This window comes from Odontesthes bonariensis, chromosome 12 (assembly GCF_027942865.1).
Source record: "Odontesthes bonariensis isolate fOdoBon6 chromosome 12, fOdoBon6.hap1, whole genome shotgun sequence".
Classification (NCBI taxonomy): domain Eukaryota; kingdom Metazoa; phylum Chordata; class Actinopteri; order Atheriniformes; family Atherinopsidae; genus Odontesthes; species Odontesthes bonariensis.
In genome coordinates, this window is record NC_134517.1 from 12,932,384 (window position 1) to 12,950,727 (window position 18,344).

General features: G+C 42.1%; 1 pseudogene; it reads left to right on the plus strand.

Moving 5' to 3' along the window:
• Nucleotides 1-7,529: 7,529 nt before the first annotated feature.
• LOC142395951 (uncharacterized) lies at nt 7,530-14,681 on the plus strand (annotated as a pseudogene).
• Nucleotides 14,682-18,344: the final 3,663 nt, after the last annotated feature.

Sequence of the window (18,344 nt, forward strand, 5' to 3'; positions counted from 1 at the left end):
AAACACTGCACCAAACCAAAAGGCATTCCAAGATACCATTAGATCTGGTAAAACACGTGATACGGCGTTTTGTTTCTATCCCCAGGCTTTTTAGTAAACTAAAGCAGATTGTCACAGTTTCAAAATAGCTTTTTGAGCTTTATAAAGTACCAGCACTGTCTCCAAACCAGCAATAAAAGGTCAAGCTCTCGCAATACCTGCGGCTTGGTGCTCAATTAATTTTGTCTGCTGGGAGCACAAGATAATTGCTGTGGGTCACAAGTGATAATTACCAGAAAACTCCTCTGAGCAGAATGTCTATTAAAATGGGTTATTTAAATCGCATCACCTTTGGGGTGTTAGTCTCTTTTATGCTCGTCTTTGAAAGTGTTGCTATCACCTGATCTGCTCAAGCATGCAGTCAGTGTGATTGTACAGAATGTCAAAACTTTTTGGGAATACTATACTATACAAGCTGTCCCCAAACCCATCAAAAAATGGCTCTATATTGAGCTCAAATGCTAACCACTGAGGTGTTTCTTGAATCAAACACTCAAGTTGTACAAAGAAACATGAGACCAAAAAAATCTATATATTCTATGATGAACATGTAAGGTCTGGCCTCAACAGAAATATGTGGTTGGACAAGCCTGGTGATGCAGCAGCTACTGTGCTTGGTCAATAATCTTTCTAATAATTGTCAGTAAAAATGCTCTCAGTCAACAAAACTGACTGGCAAGCCAAGCTGAACAGTGATAAGATGGGGGCATGAGAAAATATATTATTTTACCTTTTTTTAAAAACTCAAAAGTTTCAAAGCATTTTGAACTGGTCCATAAATGTTCTGTGGATAATAAATTTAGCAATTTGTCTATGTCTCTGAACCTTCTCAGTGTCAGGATGTTATACCAAATAGGCTGTTCTTATCATAAACAACACAGAATCCTTGGTCACATTTGGAATCAAGTTTTCCCTTATCCTGTTTGTAAGTATAACATACATACCCAATTTTTTGCATTTTTGATAAGTCTAGGTTTTTATCTGTCAGCATTTGGTAAGGGGTCTTCCTTGTTCGCTTACTAAAGCATCTGTTACGTACTATGGCTGCCGTTTGGACAGCATAATTCCAGAGACATTTGGGTACCTCACTTTCAATTAGCATACACCTGCCCATCTCAAAAAGGGTACGCCAGCCCCTCTGGGCAGTGCCGTTTTGGTGAGGGGAGCATGGGGCTGATGTCTCGTGCTTAATACCGTACCATTATCAGACCTGATACACTTTACTTTCCCAAAAGGGGCAACATCTGCCAGAAATTTCTCTGTTGCCTGCAGCATATCACTTTTTTGTCTTCGGAAAATATGCAAATACTGCGTTTCTATAATCATTAGTGAATGACTGCACATATTTGCATCCATCAATAGACTCAGTAGCTATTGGGCCTGCTAAGTCTCTGCGCCGTGATGGCGGTCTCTGCCCTAATGATATAATCTGTAACCGTCTCATTGCTCCGCTTCTCAAGTGATGTCAGCGTGACATACAGGTTGATGATGTGGGGCTTCCCCTTTCCAGCATAGTAGTCGCTCAATAATTTCAGCCCCTTTCTTCCATTATCGGGTGCATCTCTCATAATTAATGAGAGGCTTTTATCATCCAAAAGTTGAATCAGCACAGCATTTTTCTTTCCGTCTGCCGTTACTTCAGTTTCATCGTTGGGTTCGATCAGACAATCTCCTTTAATTATAATAAGTTCAAATGTCCAAGCACTTTAGATTCCCAAAGTTCATACTTGCTCTCATCTCCATCAAACATAAGTCAAGGCAACCTGCTGGTTCCTCGTTGATCCATGATGCTATCTAGCCATTAGCATGCTGTCGGTCGCAACTTTCTTCCGGCGATGAATCATCAAAACCAGGGGCGGACTAGGGAAAAAAAGTGGCCTTGGAATTTACTACCAGACTGGCCCACTCAGGGGCCGGGGCGGCAGATGATGGTGGCGAATACTGGAGGTGGATGATGGTGGTGGAACAAATATGTTGATTGTAGGAGAAAAAAAAATATGCATGTAAACATTATTGAAGAGATAATGACACATAATTTCATCTGAGGCTTTGATGAGGATTAATATATAATAGTTTTCATAGTTACTTAGAATAGTCTGGAATAGTTGCTTAATAGTGTGAAGACAGCTGCAGGACTTACAAAAAACTGACCAATCCAAACTCCTCGGGCCGAGGACAAAGAACCTGTTGGACAGGTAATTATTTTTTTGCTTCGGGGGGATTTGTTATTTTCATGAAATATGTACAGGTGAATGAGACATGAGTCCCACCGTCGGATGCGCGTTCAAGTTTGTGGGGGCGTGGCTTTCCATGGAGCACTGATCCATCCCTCTTCGCATAGGTGCTACTTTCAAATCTTGCTAGCTCTCCAGGATTACCAACCATGCCTTTAAATGTGTTGAACATTTTCCTACATCATGTTGTTTGATATCTATGTTTCACGCCTGGGCCTAGTCCACACATGATAATGACGTTTTTACAGCCAAACTATCCTAAATGCGTTGTGCTAATAGTTAGCAAGCTAGAAAATAATTTCATCACATTACAGCTGACTAGCATCCTCCTCCCGGTCACGTTCTCCTCCAGATGTCGACGCAAAAGCTGTAGGTGCTGCTGAGGATGAGGATGATGCACCGGCAGAAAATATATTTGTAATTTTCTGACACGTGGCCGCATCTGCTTGTAGTGCCTTTTCTTTTCTCTCAATTTTTGCTCCTCCTTTACATTTCTTCTCCATTTTTGCACTGCTGATTGATTGATGAGTTGACAGATGAAGAGGAGGAGGGGCTTATGCAGACATCCCAAGTTCCAAAAACTCATTTCAGGGAGATGCTTATTGAAACCCCCCCCCCCACACACACACACCTATTTAATTTTGGGGGTCTCTAATTTTGCCTATTTATCAACATATTAAATTGGGGATTTTTAAAAGGCTTAGACAGGCTGGATATAGATAGTTAGATATAGGCCTATACTTTAAATAAGTATTTGATACGTTTTGCTTTATTTTATAACAGCATTTAACCTACAGAAATAAAATGCAGATGATGGCGCGTTCAGCCTACCTCCACATGTCTTTTACAGTCATTAAGTCCGCCGTGGGCAATACTGACGTCACTATTGTACACAGTGCACCTCGCCACGGTGTCATCATTCTTCACCTTCACTAGACATGGATACACTTTAGTATATTCTGCTGTAAAATGAGTCTTATATTTTCGTTTTTTTACTCGAGGATTCACCCTCTGCCATTTCGCAGGATGCACAGTTTTGAGTGGTAACTGTCAGAGAGTAAATCGAAGCCCTCCCACACCGAACGTTATTGGCCTATTTTGCTGACTAAACCAATCAGCGCGCCCTCTGACAAGCAGTGGCCCTGAACGCTGGTTGAACAGAGCATCGCTTTGGACAGACACGCACAGGTTTCACACCTCTCCCCACACCCCTCTCCCTCTCGTGCTTGCGCGGTCGAAACGTGCATGGTGCACGAGTTATTGTATTGCCTGCACGCTCTCACTCGCATTGGAAGAACAAAAAAAACACTCCCTCGCATAGTCTAAAATCCGGGCTATTTTATTCGACTCGCGGGCATCCGTGATTAACTATCAATATCAGGGAGACTCCCGGAACTTCCAGGAGACTTGGGATGTCTGGGCTTATGCCCTGGGCCCTCCAGTGTTGATTAGCCAGACACTAGAGGAACTGTTAACATTGGTTATTACATTAAAGGCCAGCTCAACTACATTAAAACTCTATTTCTTTTTTTTCTTTTTGCCGGCCGCACCGGCCCACTGACCCACCGGCCCACCGGGAAAAGTCCCGATACTCCCGATGGCCAGTCCGCCCTTGAGCAAAACAAACTCCTCTTCGAGTTGCTCCTGGGCCCGTAACCTGTTGAGCACTGCAGCATCACCAACGCTGAACTCGAAGGAATAATATGACGGAGCCAATGAAGCCTTTTAGCCTCTTTGGCATCTTTATTTGTAATACATGGTACTGAACATCTTCTCTCATGTGGCTTGGGCGCACTCACTGAACATGAACGTAATGACGCGTCATGCGTCCCTGACCTGAGAATTTGCGCCTCATAGTGGTGAAGATCAAATACTGCTTATAACTAAGCAATGATACACAAAATATATTTACAACTTGAGTATATAAATCAGAATCCCTTAACACAGCCTTTTATATCAGCAATAAAGATAAATAAACATGATGTGTTCGAATACAGTATTTGGGTGACTGTCATTTGTTAAACTATCGTTTAGTGAACACGATTCAAGTTGGAAAAGACTATGGCCCCTTTCACACTGCGACCCGCTACCTTAGCGGGTCCAAACTGCACCTTCGACCCGCGTCGAGCAATGTGAACACTTGGCGTGTTGGTGACCCGTGTCGCCTGAAGCCAAGTTCAGGGGGAGTTGCCTAGTGGCAGAGCGTCACACGAAACACAGAAAATGCTGGGCGTGTACAATGACGTAGGCACAAGCCATGCGTCGGAGGTAGGGTTAAATACACCTTGAGGACTGTTTTTGCAATTGCATATGCAGTTCATGGAGATGTTATTTTACGGGGTGTGGATGGTTACAACGTGGGATGCCGCCGAAGAACATATGCGGAGAATACAAGAGCACTATAGTCCCCGAAATGTGGCGGTAAATAACGTCCTCTGCTCGGAGGCTGAGGAGCTCGCGGACCTCCTTGTCTCCCCAGTTGGCCATCTTCAAAAATGTCTCGAACTTGATGTAAAACAGAGTGAAACTTGTCCTCACCTGTCGCTGTTGTTCTGAATCAGCTGTCCATTCTGTCTTTTAAACTCCTCACGTCACGCCACGCCCACGTCCGACCCGCGTCGATTGCGTTCACACCAAACTCGGCTCGGCAAAAAGACTAGGGTCCGACGCGGGTCGAAAGGCGAGTCGAGTTGACGCGGCAGCCCGGGTCGGCAGTGTGAACGCAACAGCGGACACGCTAAATTCGCGGATTAAACGCGGGTTATTCGGCAGTGTGAAAGGGGCTATTGATTCTCTCGGCGTAAAAAAACAAACAAAAAAACTACTGTCAAAAACCTGTTTTATACTGGGAGCCACAGGTTCAAAGATAAAATAACAACCTTGACACGATAAATGTTTAAGTTGTGTCGTTTTACGCACAACTTGATCAGAAAAGCTTTTGTAGGCAGACGTGTTTTTGGTTTGTGGGTGAGAGGAGAAAAACTTGTTCTTCAAGCAGCAGTGGAAAAGTTAAAAGAAGGATTTTGTACGTGAAAAATGGGTCAACAGAGCTGGGGTGCCAATATTGTGAAATAGTTTGTTGTAATGGTCTTGTTTAATGTATGTTTAGTTCTGAATGGAAATTTAAAAGAAGGATTGTGTAGGTAAAACGAAGGTAAGTGTACGTTGTTTCTTTCAGTCTGGTGAGTGGGCCTGAGATTTGTGAGAGACAAAAGTTAAAGCTGTCCTTAAAGTGACAGACTGCTGAAGTGCAGAGGTTAAAGAAGGATTTATTTAGTGGAAAACTGGTATAATAGAGCTGTGTAGCTAAAATTATGGAATAGAGTGTTGTTACAAAGATTTTTGAGTTTTTGAGGTTGTATTTTGTTGTCCTGATTTCTTGAACATCTGTTAAGCTTTACTGGGGGTTTTCTGGGTTGCTGTGTGATCTGTATTTGTTCTATTCTTCTTTGGTTGGTCTTTACAGCTTGTGTTGTAGGTTGAGCTTTTTTTTGTAAAAGATCTTTTTTATTAGCATTCTACTAAAATTAAATTTAAGTGAACTTCAGACTAGGTCTCAATCAGTGTTTAAATTGGCTTTTGTAAAGTGGGGGAGCCCTTCACTCGCAGTGGTCAATGTCGCAAAACATTTCTACTATGTGAATACACTGCTACTAACACACCGTTAATTCACATTACGTGTTCCTTATTAGTTATTTATCTCATATGCACATATCACAACAATAACATAACTTTAAAGGTGCACCGTGTAATATTTTTAGCAGTTTCTTTCCAGAATTCATGCTGCCCTTTCACAATTTTTACCTTTTTCACAAATACTTACCACCACCACCATCAGATTCTAAGTATTTATTATGACTGGGAAAATTGCACTTTTCATACATGAAAAAAATAATCTTCTCCATGTCTACCATTTTGAATTTCTAGAAATAGACATTTTTAGAAGCTGGGCCTGCACTTACTCCTTTGCTGCTCCTGACAGTGGTACTGTTAAATGCATACAATATGATGGTTACCAATTATAAACACAGGTTTTAGGAATTTATAATCCAATGCATTAAATATGGCTGGTTTTTTTTTGGTTTTTTTTGCCAAAATGACCTCAACATACCCACTGAAAAAGTCCCTCAGTGTTCGCTTCATTGTCAGAGTTACAGCGTCTGAACAGTAAAATCAACTTAAATACCAATGTATGTGGGGATGGTCCACTATGCACTGGCTCACAAACTTGAATGTAGTTAAAATCAACATGAGCTACAGTACAGAATTAAAAAGAATTGAGCTACCTAAAGACATTGTGGCACTGAATCCATCTGATATTATTAACAAGCGAAGCAAAAAAAAAAAGTCTTTCAAAAGCCTACTCTACCAACACTGTGTGCTGAAGTAGGCTACCACTCATCCTTTCCATTAGAATAACTCATTTGTAACGAATAACGAAGTTTAGCGACCTCATAACTTTGGTCAAACTCATAGGATTGCGAGTCGAGCACGCTATCCAGGCTGGTGGTTGTCTCACTAGCAAGAGAGAAGTTTGCTAGTTTCCATATGCAAAGCTACGTTGCAGCAGGCATTCGTTCAATTGTGAACAATTTGTTGAACCAAAATGGTTTTATAGATAACTTAAACATTTGGTTAACTATGAACTGGTCAACCTGAAGAATATGCTTATCGAAAATGTCAAAAGCTGTGCTGTGTGATGTAGGCAGCACTGTTGAGGTCAAAATGAAATGTAATTCCTCCAGCAAGCCATCAAAATTGCTGAACATGGCACATGTGAAAAAACCTCAAGAACAGAAAACAAAAAAGAACAGCAGCCAATTTTTGAACGATCGTTTCTTGCAAGTTCTCATTTGGTGTGTATGGGCATGGGTGAGTATCTCTGACCATCATGACCATGCTTCAGAGTGTCAGGTAAGATTTACTGCAGGCCATCTTGGACTCCACCTTCATGAATTCCAACTCCATCACTCCATGACACAGTTAAATAAAACAAAAAGGAAATACTGCCACGGTTAAAAAACAAAGGGCGCAAGCGTGGCAAACCATTGCTGACCGCCTGGATACGTAAGTAGTGCACAAATACACAATCACCACTCCACTGAAACCATCACAATTAGGCTACAATCCAAATAAAATGTTAATAACATATTTGAAAAGATATTTGTAGCCTACTTTGATTATGAATAAGTTGAAATTGACTGCATGTGAGTGAAACTATCTAAATGGGTGCATGGGTGAGTATCTCTGACCATCATGACCATGCTTCAGAGTGTCAGGTAAGATTTACTGCAGGCCATCTTGGACTCCACCTTCATGAATTCCAACTCCATCACTCCATGACACAGTTAAAGGATAAGAAAAAAAAAGGTTGAATGTATTTGGGTGGTCTTATAAATGAAAGGATACATACTCTAAAGCAGCACTGTAATAAGCTACAGCCAGTTGATGAATCCATTAAAATATGAAATATGTCTTATTAACTTGTGATAGGATGTGGAATTTGAGACACGGCCTCATGACAGAATGAGCTGGTTAAGTTCTTTTTATCTTTTATTTCCCTTTTCATTGATTTAGCAGGAATGCTGTTGTGACCTATGGCCTTTGGGACCAACTGAGGTTGGACCATGGAGCAGAATTTTGTCTCTCTACATATGCAGGAAAAACTGTCAGGGTACAGGTTTCGGCAAGACAGGGCACCATATGAGCAGACACCATCAACAAAGGTATTTAAAAGTTTTTCTTATCATTATTTCTCTCAACATGATATATTATGTGTGTGGGGTATGTATTTTTCAGCACTTGGACAGTGCAGTGTCTGGGTGGTTGTGTATATAGCTCCTGTGTTTCTATATCTATACATGTTACTAGATTATATCACACAGTGGTCGTGAAATGACTTGCATTTCCTTTCCCACAATTTTTGAGTTAAATGGCATGTACAAAAAAAAGATAATCTTGGAATGATATTCTATAATAATAATAAAAATCTTGAATGCTGACCTAAAAATAAGAAAAAACCTGCATTTTTACAGAACCACAGGATCGAACGTGTGTGGCCTGAAGTGAACAACCGAGTCACCTATCCATTGAAGGCTGCCTTGGTTCATCTGGTGGACCAAGAGCAGCTGGACACAGAGGACACCACAGTCAGATACTGTTAGTCAAACCTGACCTGTCAGGTAGCCAGCATCGGAATCCAAAGATTTATTGATGCTTGGAATTCTCACCCAGTTTCAGGTATTTGATCCATTTTAGCAGTTGTATCCCCCAACACAAAAATAAATTTCACTTCGCAGGGTTCTTGCTATGAGAATTACTTTCCCCTTGACAACACCTGGCAGCTTGCCCTGCTGCTTTCTCAGGTCCCACTGAGCATTTTCAAATTCAAAATATGTAAAGTAAATCATGTGTAAATACAGTACACCTGAGACGTATATAGAGCTTTCAAATGAAAGCATTTTGTTGTGTTGTAGACTTAATTTAAATAAATAGTATGGCATTAATATTTTTTCTCATAAATCAAAACAAAATAACCCCTGTGTTCTGAAAATTTAGTAGCATTTAAAGATAGATTAGATTAGTTTAGATTTGACTTTATTCATCCAACAACGGGGAAATTAACTTGTTACAGTAGCAGCAGAAAGTGTAATATACACTAGAGAATTGAAATCGAAAGGGCAAAAAAAGAAAAAAAATACAAAGAACAGACAGAAGTAATCTAAAATAGACAAGAAGAAACAAACAAAAGTACAAATGCTGCCATGGTGAGTTAGTAGTGAGTAGAGACAGAAACTACAGCATTATCAGGTGGTGCAGGTGTTGTAGAGTCTGACAGCGGTCGGGATGAAGGACCTGCGGAACCTCTCCTTCTTACACCGTGGGTGTAACAGTTTGCTGCTGAAGGAGCTTCTCAGGGACCCCACAGTGTCATGTAGGGGGTGAGAGGTGTTGTCCATGATGGATGTTCGCTTAACTAATGGCGCTTTTCCAATAGTTCGCCACGGCTCGGTTTGGTTGTGTTTCCATGCCTCCTCGACATGGGCGGGGTCGTCGTAATACGGCTGCGCGTTGCTGCTCACCCTGTGGCTTTTTGTCGCACAGAAGGCAAGAGAAGAGAGCCAGAGAAGACTCCTGGGGCCCATTGCACAAAACATGGGCGCCCAGGCTTAGTTGGTTGCACAAAGGCCAAGCCAGGATGAGCAGACACGGATTCATCAAGCCAGGTGAAACCAATCCCGGATAAGTGCTGCACACGGCTTGCTTAAATAGACCCCACGATCGATCATAGATTCACTGATTCACCATGGCAACAAGGGCGGCGTATTTCTCCCCAGCGGAGCAAGAACTATTAATGGAAGCATATGAAGAGGTGAAGGAGAAAATAAAACAAAAAGGAAATACTGCCACGGTTAAAAAACAAAGGGAGCAAGCGTGGCAAACCATTGCTGACCGCCTGGATGCGTAAGTAGTGCACAAATACACACTCACCACTCCACTGAAACTATCACAATTAGGCTACAATCCAAATAAAATGTTAATTAACATATTTGAAAAGATATTTGTAGCCTACTTTGATTATGAATAAGTTGAAATTGACTGCATGTGAGTGAAACTATCTAAATGTAACTCCATGCTCCTCCACTGTTTCATTTTGTGTGTGCGCGTGTTTTTGTGTGTGTAGATTTAACATGACTGGGCCAAAACGGACATGGCAGCAAGTCAAAGTAAAACATAAGAACATCCTGCAGAATGGTAAGTCCCCTGACAAATACTTAACAAGTGTACTAAGAATTTGCCTGCCCACACATTGCCTGTACTGTTTTAGCAGTGAGAAAAAAACACAAACAAGGCACAGGTGGTGGGTCACCATCACCTGACCTAACCCCAGCAGAGGACAAGGCACTGGAGCTCAACAAGGGCAGGCCTGTGTTGGAGGGGATCCCTGGGGGGACAGACACAAATATATGTCCCCCCCCAAGATCCCACCCTCTTCATACATGGTACATTCTTCCATCTCTATGTGAGACATAACCAACCATTAATATTCAATCATTTTGGACTATCTGACTTTGGTTTGCCTTGCAGTCTCTGGAAACACCATCACACTGCTGGAGCCCCCAGTACCAGAAGATGCTGCTCCAGTGAGTAGGCTACTCCATCAAAGGCATACTGTAGGCCTGGCATGTCTCATCTACTGACTTTATTATGAATCCCATTTAAATGTGATAGGGTGAAGGCACCAGTGCAGGTAGTACTGCTGCTGCAGCAGCAGCAGATAATGACTTTGATGATGAGGAGACTATCTCTCTGGGCTCAAGGAGGCCTGAGGTATAATGTGCAGCATGTGGAAGTACTCATTCAGTCTACAATGGTGTGAAGTCATCATGTGGTGCCCACACAAAATGTAATTTCTGTTAACAGGACCCAGATGCTGCACAGGATGAAAGCCAGCCAGGCAACATCGTGAGTATTAATAGAAAGACATTCCCATTATGCAAAATTCCCACTTTGCTAATTGTTTTGTGTCTACAGAAATCACAAGTTATCAGACAGCTCTATGCCACACATCTAAGGCGCCAAATACAGCTGGCAGAGGTCGACATTCAATACAGGAGAAAAAAATTCAAGACCTCATGCTGGAGTCAGAAATCAAAAAGAGGACATTGACAAAACTGGACCTCGAAATAAAAAAACTTCAGCGGGATGCGAGTTATGCCTTCAAGGAACATCATGGTACTCTCTAATGTGTATTTATATTTATATGGTGATGTACTTTATGTGTAGTCTGTGGGAAACTAAATTATCTAATTATTGAAAGTTAATCTAAAATCATCAGTTATCTAAAATGATTGCAATTAATGATCACAAATGTTTCAATAATGATAGTGGGTATAGTTAAATGTTTTAACAATATGTTCTAGGCAGTGGAATAAATATTGGTTTCCATTTGTGGCGACCGCTGACTGAGATATGGAATGAGATTAAATAGATCCTGGAACTTAGCCTGGTCTGGAGCAGGCTAGCTTCACAGAATAAATCTCCATGGTAACTTACGTCTAACATATCCCACTTCCCTCTATCCCACTTTTGTGCAACTGGATCACGGATAAATTGAGCCAGGATAGCCAACATATCCCGGCTTAATCCCTTATCTTAGTTTTGTGCAACGGGCCCCAGGCCGCCAGACAAAACAGTATTGAAAAGTACCGAAGAGTTTTGTTACGAGCTTCAAAAAGACGACGTTTGGAGGTAAGCTAACGGTTGCTAACGCTAGCTTTTAGTTTTTATTTATTTTTTTAAAGTTAATTATTTTCCGTTATTTATTTTTAATAAACTTTATTTATCTTCACAATATCACAGTAACAGTAGTCATGAAAGAAATAGTGTACAGTAATGAACAAAGGACATAAAATGAAAGAAGAACATAGTTAAAAAATACAACGATAGAAAACTGTTAGAACAGAAGAGAGAAAAAAAGGAAAAAAAATTACACAAGTAAATGCGAGTTACAAAAATAAGTTATAGTCTTTCCAAATACTTATTGTTTTTATAGCCTTTTTGTTAATTTAATTCGAGATTGAGTCAAGATACAATTTTACATCTACTGTATTACGAAGAGGTCAAAAAGTGGTTTCCTGTGCATTATTTTACTTTTATGAATATGAAATTTAACAAGCAACAATATTAGATTGATAAGGTATGTGGGAGAGGAATCTTTCTCCTTGAAATCTGTGATACCAAACAAAAAAATTTCAAAGAAAAGAAGGAAATATAGTTGGATATCAGAGCAACAATGTCTTTTCAGAACTTCTTTGAGCATATACAGTTCCAAAACAGATGAACAGATGTTTCTGGGTAAAGCTTACAAAAAGAACAGGAAATATCAATATCAGCTTTATATTTCTGAAGAAAGTGCTTAGTTGGATAAAATTTATGAATTAATTTAAAAGAGACTTCTTTGACTTTATTAGTGAGAGAAAACTTGTGGAGACCAAATTTTTCCCCAATTAACATTCTGCACAAAGGAGTTCCAATAAGATACACAAGATGGGGATGAAACCAGATTTTCTTGGAATAAAGAACGGATTTTGGAATTAACAGCTTTTAATTGAGTTGAGAAACAGAGCTTACCAACAGCGGTCAAGAGGACTCATAGGCTGGGTGTAAGAAAAGTCAACATGCCTGAACAACATGAGCAGACCAGATGGGATAGCATCAAAGACAATGCTATATTCTCTTGGAGTGAAAGGAACCTTATACTGAGTTAGAAATTCCTCATAGCGATAAGGAAGGCCTTTATTATTAAATAGCTGACTAACTTGAATAATGCCATAATTAAACCACCTCTGAAAAAATAATGACCTGTTTTTGTATAGTATGTTAGAGTTGTTCCAGATATAACATCTCTGTGGAGAAAAAATATGTTTATAAATAAGGGACCAGGCTAAAAGTACCTGTTGGTGAAAACTGGATAGCTTAGTGGGTATTTTTGGAATACTATAATTGCAGAGGAGAACAAACTCTAGGCCCCCTAAATGTGAAAAGACATGTTGTGAAACGAAGTTCCAGGTGGAGTTTGGGTTTTTAAGATAATTTTTGATCCATTTTATTTTAAAGGTGTTATTAAAGGAGTCAAAATCAATAAAATTTAGACCGCCAAACTTATCGTTGTTAAGGACAACAGATTTGCGTAAATAATGTGTTTTGTTTTTCCATAAAAAGCTGGAAAGCATTCTGTCAGCAGATTTACAAACTGATTTCTCAACATAAAGAGACTGGGCAGCGTAGGCTAGCCGGGATAATCCTTCTGCTTTAGTGAGCAGAACTCTGCCTCTCAGGGACAAGTCCCTCTGTAGCCAACTATTAAAAATCTTTTTTTGACTTTTCAAGAATGAGAATAAAATTGGTAATACCGTACTTCTGTTTTTACTATTCTTAGTGATACTAATACCCAGGTATGTTACATTTTCTTTAACAGGGATGCCACAAATAGAGGAGTGTAAGCAGTTTTTCACGCTAGCTTTTATTATCCGCGTTATGACGCTTCCAGTGACGACACTCATCGCCCAATCAGTGGAAGGCAGTCGGCTGACGTCACGTTTTAGTAACGCTTCGGCCCGCTTGGAACCAGATTAAGATTAAGATCCGATTTATTGGTCATGCATACACACGAAATTTGTCCTCTGCTTTTAACCCATCCAGGTTGGCACCTGTTGACACACACATGCACATGGTCACACACTCAGAGACAGATGCCAACCTGGAGCGGTGGGCAGCCATGAAGCCCCCAGGGAGCATGGGGGTACGGTGCCTTGCTCAAGGGCACCTCAGCCGTGACAAGGAGGTGGACTGACACCCCTCCAGCTATCAGTTCCACCAATCTTTTTTGAGTGGCGAAAATCATCCCGGTTGCAGGTACTGCGTGCTAGTGGAAACACGCAATAGCGCGCCGAGCCGAAGCGAGCTAGTGGAAAGGATGCCATAACATCCTTTTCTCCCCCACTTCCTCTATTGAGTCCAGAGGACAGTCTAGGACAGAGAGAGCTCGCACTCCTAATCAGTCTCTAAAGCTTGCTCCTGTCCCTGTCCCTGCTGCCCCCTCTCCAGCAGAGCACAGCATAAAAGATGGCTGAGGCCACCACAGAGTCATAAAAGGTCCAGAGGAGAGCCCTGCACACTCCGAAGGACCTCAGTCTCCTCAGCAGACGGAGGCGACTCTGGCCCGGAGTGAAGTGGGTTGCTTTCCTCTGGAAGTTAATGATCAAAAAAACTTAATCATTAGATTTGTAAGAACTGATAAACTAGCTTGTTTGTTATTTTTTAGATGCATATCCTTTGCATGTCATGGTTTCCTTCTCTGTGACACATTCACTTGAATCGGATATAAAATAACTTAGGCAGCTGACAACACAGTACAGTGGAATTACAGTTGCCTGATGGCCAAATCAGACGTATACACAAACACAGATGGCTTATGTCAGTGTAGGTAGGCTTTAACAATACTGATAATGTGATATTGGCAGTTAGTTACAGTACAATATAATGTGTCTCAATACAGAGAAAATAAACTGATTCAACATTCCCTTTGTCTCTCATAAGGAAGAGGGATTCCAAATGTTGTGGCCGAGGGTGAATGTCAGGTTAAATTGCCAGAAGAACTTCTGCCAGGTTCAGCAGAGGCTGCTGATATACCTGCAAGAGAGGGGGGCAAACCTGACATGTGAGTCAGCATTTGGCACCAATCCTTTTCGGTGTCTGGAGGAGCAAGAAAATGCAGAACAGCAGTTCACCGCAGCATACCCAGACATTGGGAGTCTTTTTGATAATGCTGTGAACCAACAGCCTCGCCCCTTCCAGGAAGCTGTGATGGAGCTGATCTCTGTGCCGCGGAGACAGCAAGTCTAGATAATGAGACATATTTTGTTAGTTAGTGATTAATTTTTTTGTTTTTGTTTTTGTTCATAATTATTAATGGTTCTTTTAGTGGTTATTTTGTTAGTTAAGTTTGTTAGTCGGAGCGCTGCCGTCTCCGGCTGTAGTCCGTGCCGTAGTCTCGCTGGAAACACCGCGAGACTGTCACGCACCAAGCAGGACACAAAACGGGGAGCTGATTACAGCATACTCCGCCCTCTTCAGCGACACACCACCTCAACAAATATCAAAGTTGAACTTTTAAACACACAGTCCCTGAACAACAAATCCTCCTTCATTCAGGATCACATTGCTGACAAACAAATTGACTTTATGTGCCTTACAGAGACATGGCAACAACCGGAAGACTATTCTGCCTTGAATGAAGCCTGTCCTCCTGGCTATAGCTACCTGGAAAAGCCCGCTGCACTGGCCGTGGTGGTGGCTTAGCCGTGGTATACCGAAGCAATTTTGATTTGTCTACCCTGCCCCTGCCTGCATATTCCTCATTCGAATGCCTTGCATTTAAATGCAAACCCCCCTGCTCATTCACAATACTCCTGGTCTATAGGCCCCCTAAACCTAACTCAGCTTTCATCCCAGAGATACATGACCTTCTCACTACACTCTGCACAACCTCAGCTAATATTATAATACTTGGTGACTTTAACATCCATGTCGACACTCCCTCCTGCCACCTTGCTGCTGAGTTTTTGCATCTCCTTGACTGCCTCACCCTGACACAACATGTTGTTGTCCCAACACACATCAGGGGGCACACTCTGGACCTAGTCATCACCAACTCCACTCTCATAAGCAACCTTTTGGTGTCCGATCTGGGCGTGTCTGACCACAAGGCCATCTCAATGGAGCTTCCAATATTGTTTCCCGCTGACAAACCCAAACGCCAGATCAGCTTCAGGAACTTAAAAAATATTGACCCAGATTCCCTAACCTTTGACCTACAGCAACTCTCTTCTGTTCATTTTCAAACAGCCACTGACTCTGTAAATTTCTACAACGCATCACTGAGCAGCCTCCTGGATCTCCATGCCCCTGTCAAAACTAGAACAGTCACCTTCCCCCACTCAGCCCCCTGGTACACCAGCGAGCTGCGGGCAATGAAGAGAGCAGGACGTGTCCTCGAACGGCGTATCAAAGCTTCAGACCTCACAGTGCACAAATTAGCCTATCGGGAACATCAGAAGGCCTACTCAAAATCCCTCGGCGATGCACGGTCTCACTTAATACGCAGCTATAATGTGTCCTACCACAATTATGCAGATGACACTCAGATCTACGTGTCACTGACGGCAGGAGAACACGGGCCTGTAGATACACTGTGTCGCTGCATCGAACAGATCAGTGTGTGGATGCAAAACAATTTCCTCCAGCTAAACTCAGACAAAACTGAAATCATTGTCTGTGGCCCACAGAAACAAAGAGAAAGTGTTATCAGTCACCTTGAGACTCTCTCTCTAAAACCTAAGTATCAAGTTAGAAATCTCGGGGTAATATTGGACTCAGACCTGAACTTTAACAGCCACATTAAATCTGTAACATCAGCAGCTTTTTACCATCTAAAAAACATTGCCAGAATCAAAGGAATAGTGTCTAAACCAGACTTAGAGAGACTGATCCATGCGTTTGTCTCCAGCAGGTTAGACTACTGTAACGGCCTGCTCACTGGGCTCTCTAAACGGGCTATAAGACAGCTGCAGTACATCCAGAACGCTGCTGCTCGAGTCCTGACTAGAACCAGGAAATACGACCATATTAGTCCAGTGCTCAGGTCTCTGCACTGGCTTCCTGTCGCTCAGAGAATAGACTTTAACACAGCTCTGCTGGTGTACAAGTCTCTTCACGGTCAAGCGCCAAAGTACATCTCTGACATGTTAGAGCCATATGAACCAACTCGGGCTCTGAGAACCTCAGGGAGGGGTTTCCTGCTGGTGCCCAGAGTCAGCACTAAACAAGGTGAGGCTGCGTTTCAGTTTTATGCTCCTAAAATCTGGAACAGTCTTCCAGAAGATGTGAGACAGGCCTCAACTCTGACAATGTTTAAATCCAGGCTGAAAACAGTTCTATTTAGCTGTGCATATGACACCTGAAAGTATTTTATCTGTACTCTTCACCTTTTAATTACTTAATGATTATTTTAATGGGTTTTAAATTTCTTTCTTTTTTAATTTCTTTCTTTTCTTTTATTTTTTTTTTATTCCTTTTTAATGGTTTTATTGCCTTCTTGTGATTTTATGTAGCTGTAAAGCACTTTGAATTGCCCTGTGTATGAATTGTGCTCTATAAATAAAATTGCCTTGCCTTGCCTTCTACTCAAGACTCATCAATAATAACCCTGGAAACTCCAAAAGACTTTTCTCCACTGTTCATAACCTTCTCAAACCTCATATCCCCCCGAAACTGGACACCACACAGGAGCAGTGCAATAAATTCATCTCCTTCTTCAAGACAAAGGTAAATAACATCCGTTCCATCCTCTCCACCCCCTCTGCCCCCCCAACCCCAACTGACAGCCCTCAGCTTGGGATGGTCCAGCCTCTCTGCTGCTTCATGAGCATCACACAGTGTGAGGTTGAGGAAATAATGAGGAAGATGAAACTCTCTACCTGTGCCTTGGATCCTTTTCCCTCAGCCTTGATAAAAACTCACACCTCTGCCATTAGCCCCATGGTTACTAAAATCATAAACTGCTCCCTTCAATCTGGCCACATCCCATCTGCCCTGAAGGTTGCCGTCATAAAACCACTCCTTAAAAAACCCAGCCTCAACCCGGAAGTGCTTGCCAACTACAGACCAATTTCAAACCTTCCATTCCTCTCAAAAGTGTTGGAAAAGGTAGTTGCTGCCCAACTTCATGACCATCTCAAACCAAACAACATGTTTGAAAAATTTCAGTCTGGTTTCCACCCTGGCCACAGCACTGAAACTGCTCTGGCCAGGGTCACTAATGACTTACTGATGTCAGCTGATGCTGGCTCACCATCCCTGCTCATTCTCCTTGACCTCACTGCAGCCTTTGATACGGTTGACCACCACATCCTCCTTCACCGCCTACACTCCACCATCGGACTCTCTGACTCAACTCTAAACTGGTTCACCTCCTATCTCACCAACAGAACTGAATACGTCTCCCTGGGAGAAGCCAAGTCTGACACTCTCCCTGTCTCCTGTGGTGTCCCCCAAGGGTCAGTCCTTGGCCCCACCCTTTTCACTATATACATGCTTCCCCTTGGCCGTGTCATCAGCCGGCATGGAATATCTTTCCATTGCTATGCTGATGACACCCAACTTTATTTTAAAATCAACCCATTATCCTCTGTAACTCTGCCCTCGTCCACACTCACCATCTGCCTGGAGGAGATAAAGGCGTGGATGAAGGAAAACTTTCTGCAGCTAAACAGTTCAAAAACTGAAGCAATTCTCGTTGGCACCCCACATCAGACCCGGTCATCCTCCATTACCAGTATCACCTTCGCCGGCCACAACATCCACCTTTCCTCATCAGTCACCAACCTCGGAGTAATAATGGACCCTCACTTGACCTACGACCTCCACATCAAACAGCTTTGCAAAAACTCTTTTTACCACCTTAGAAACATTGCAAAACTCCGCCCATCACTCTCTCTCCCAGATGCA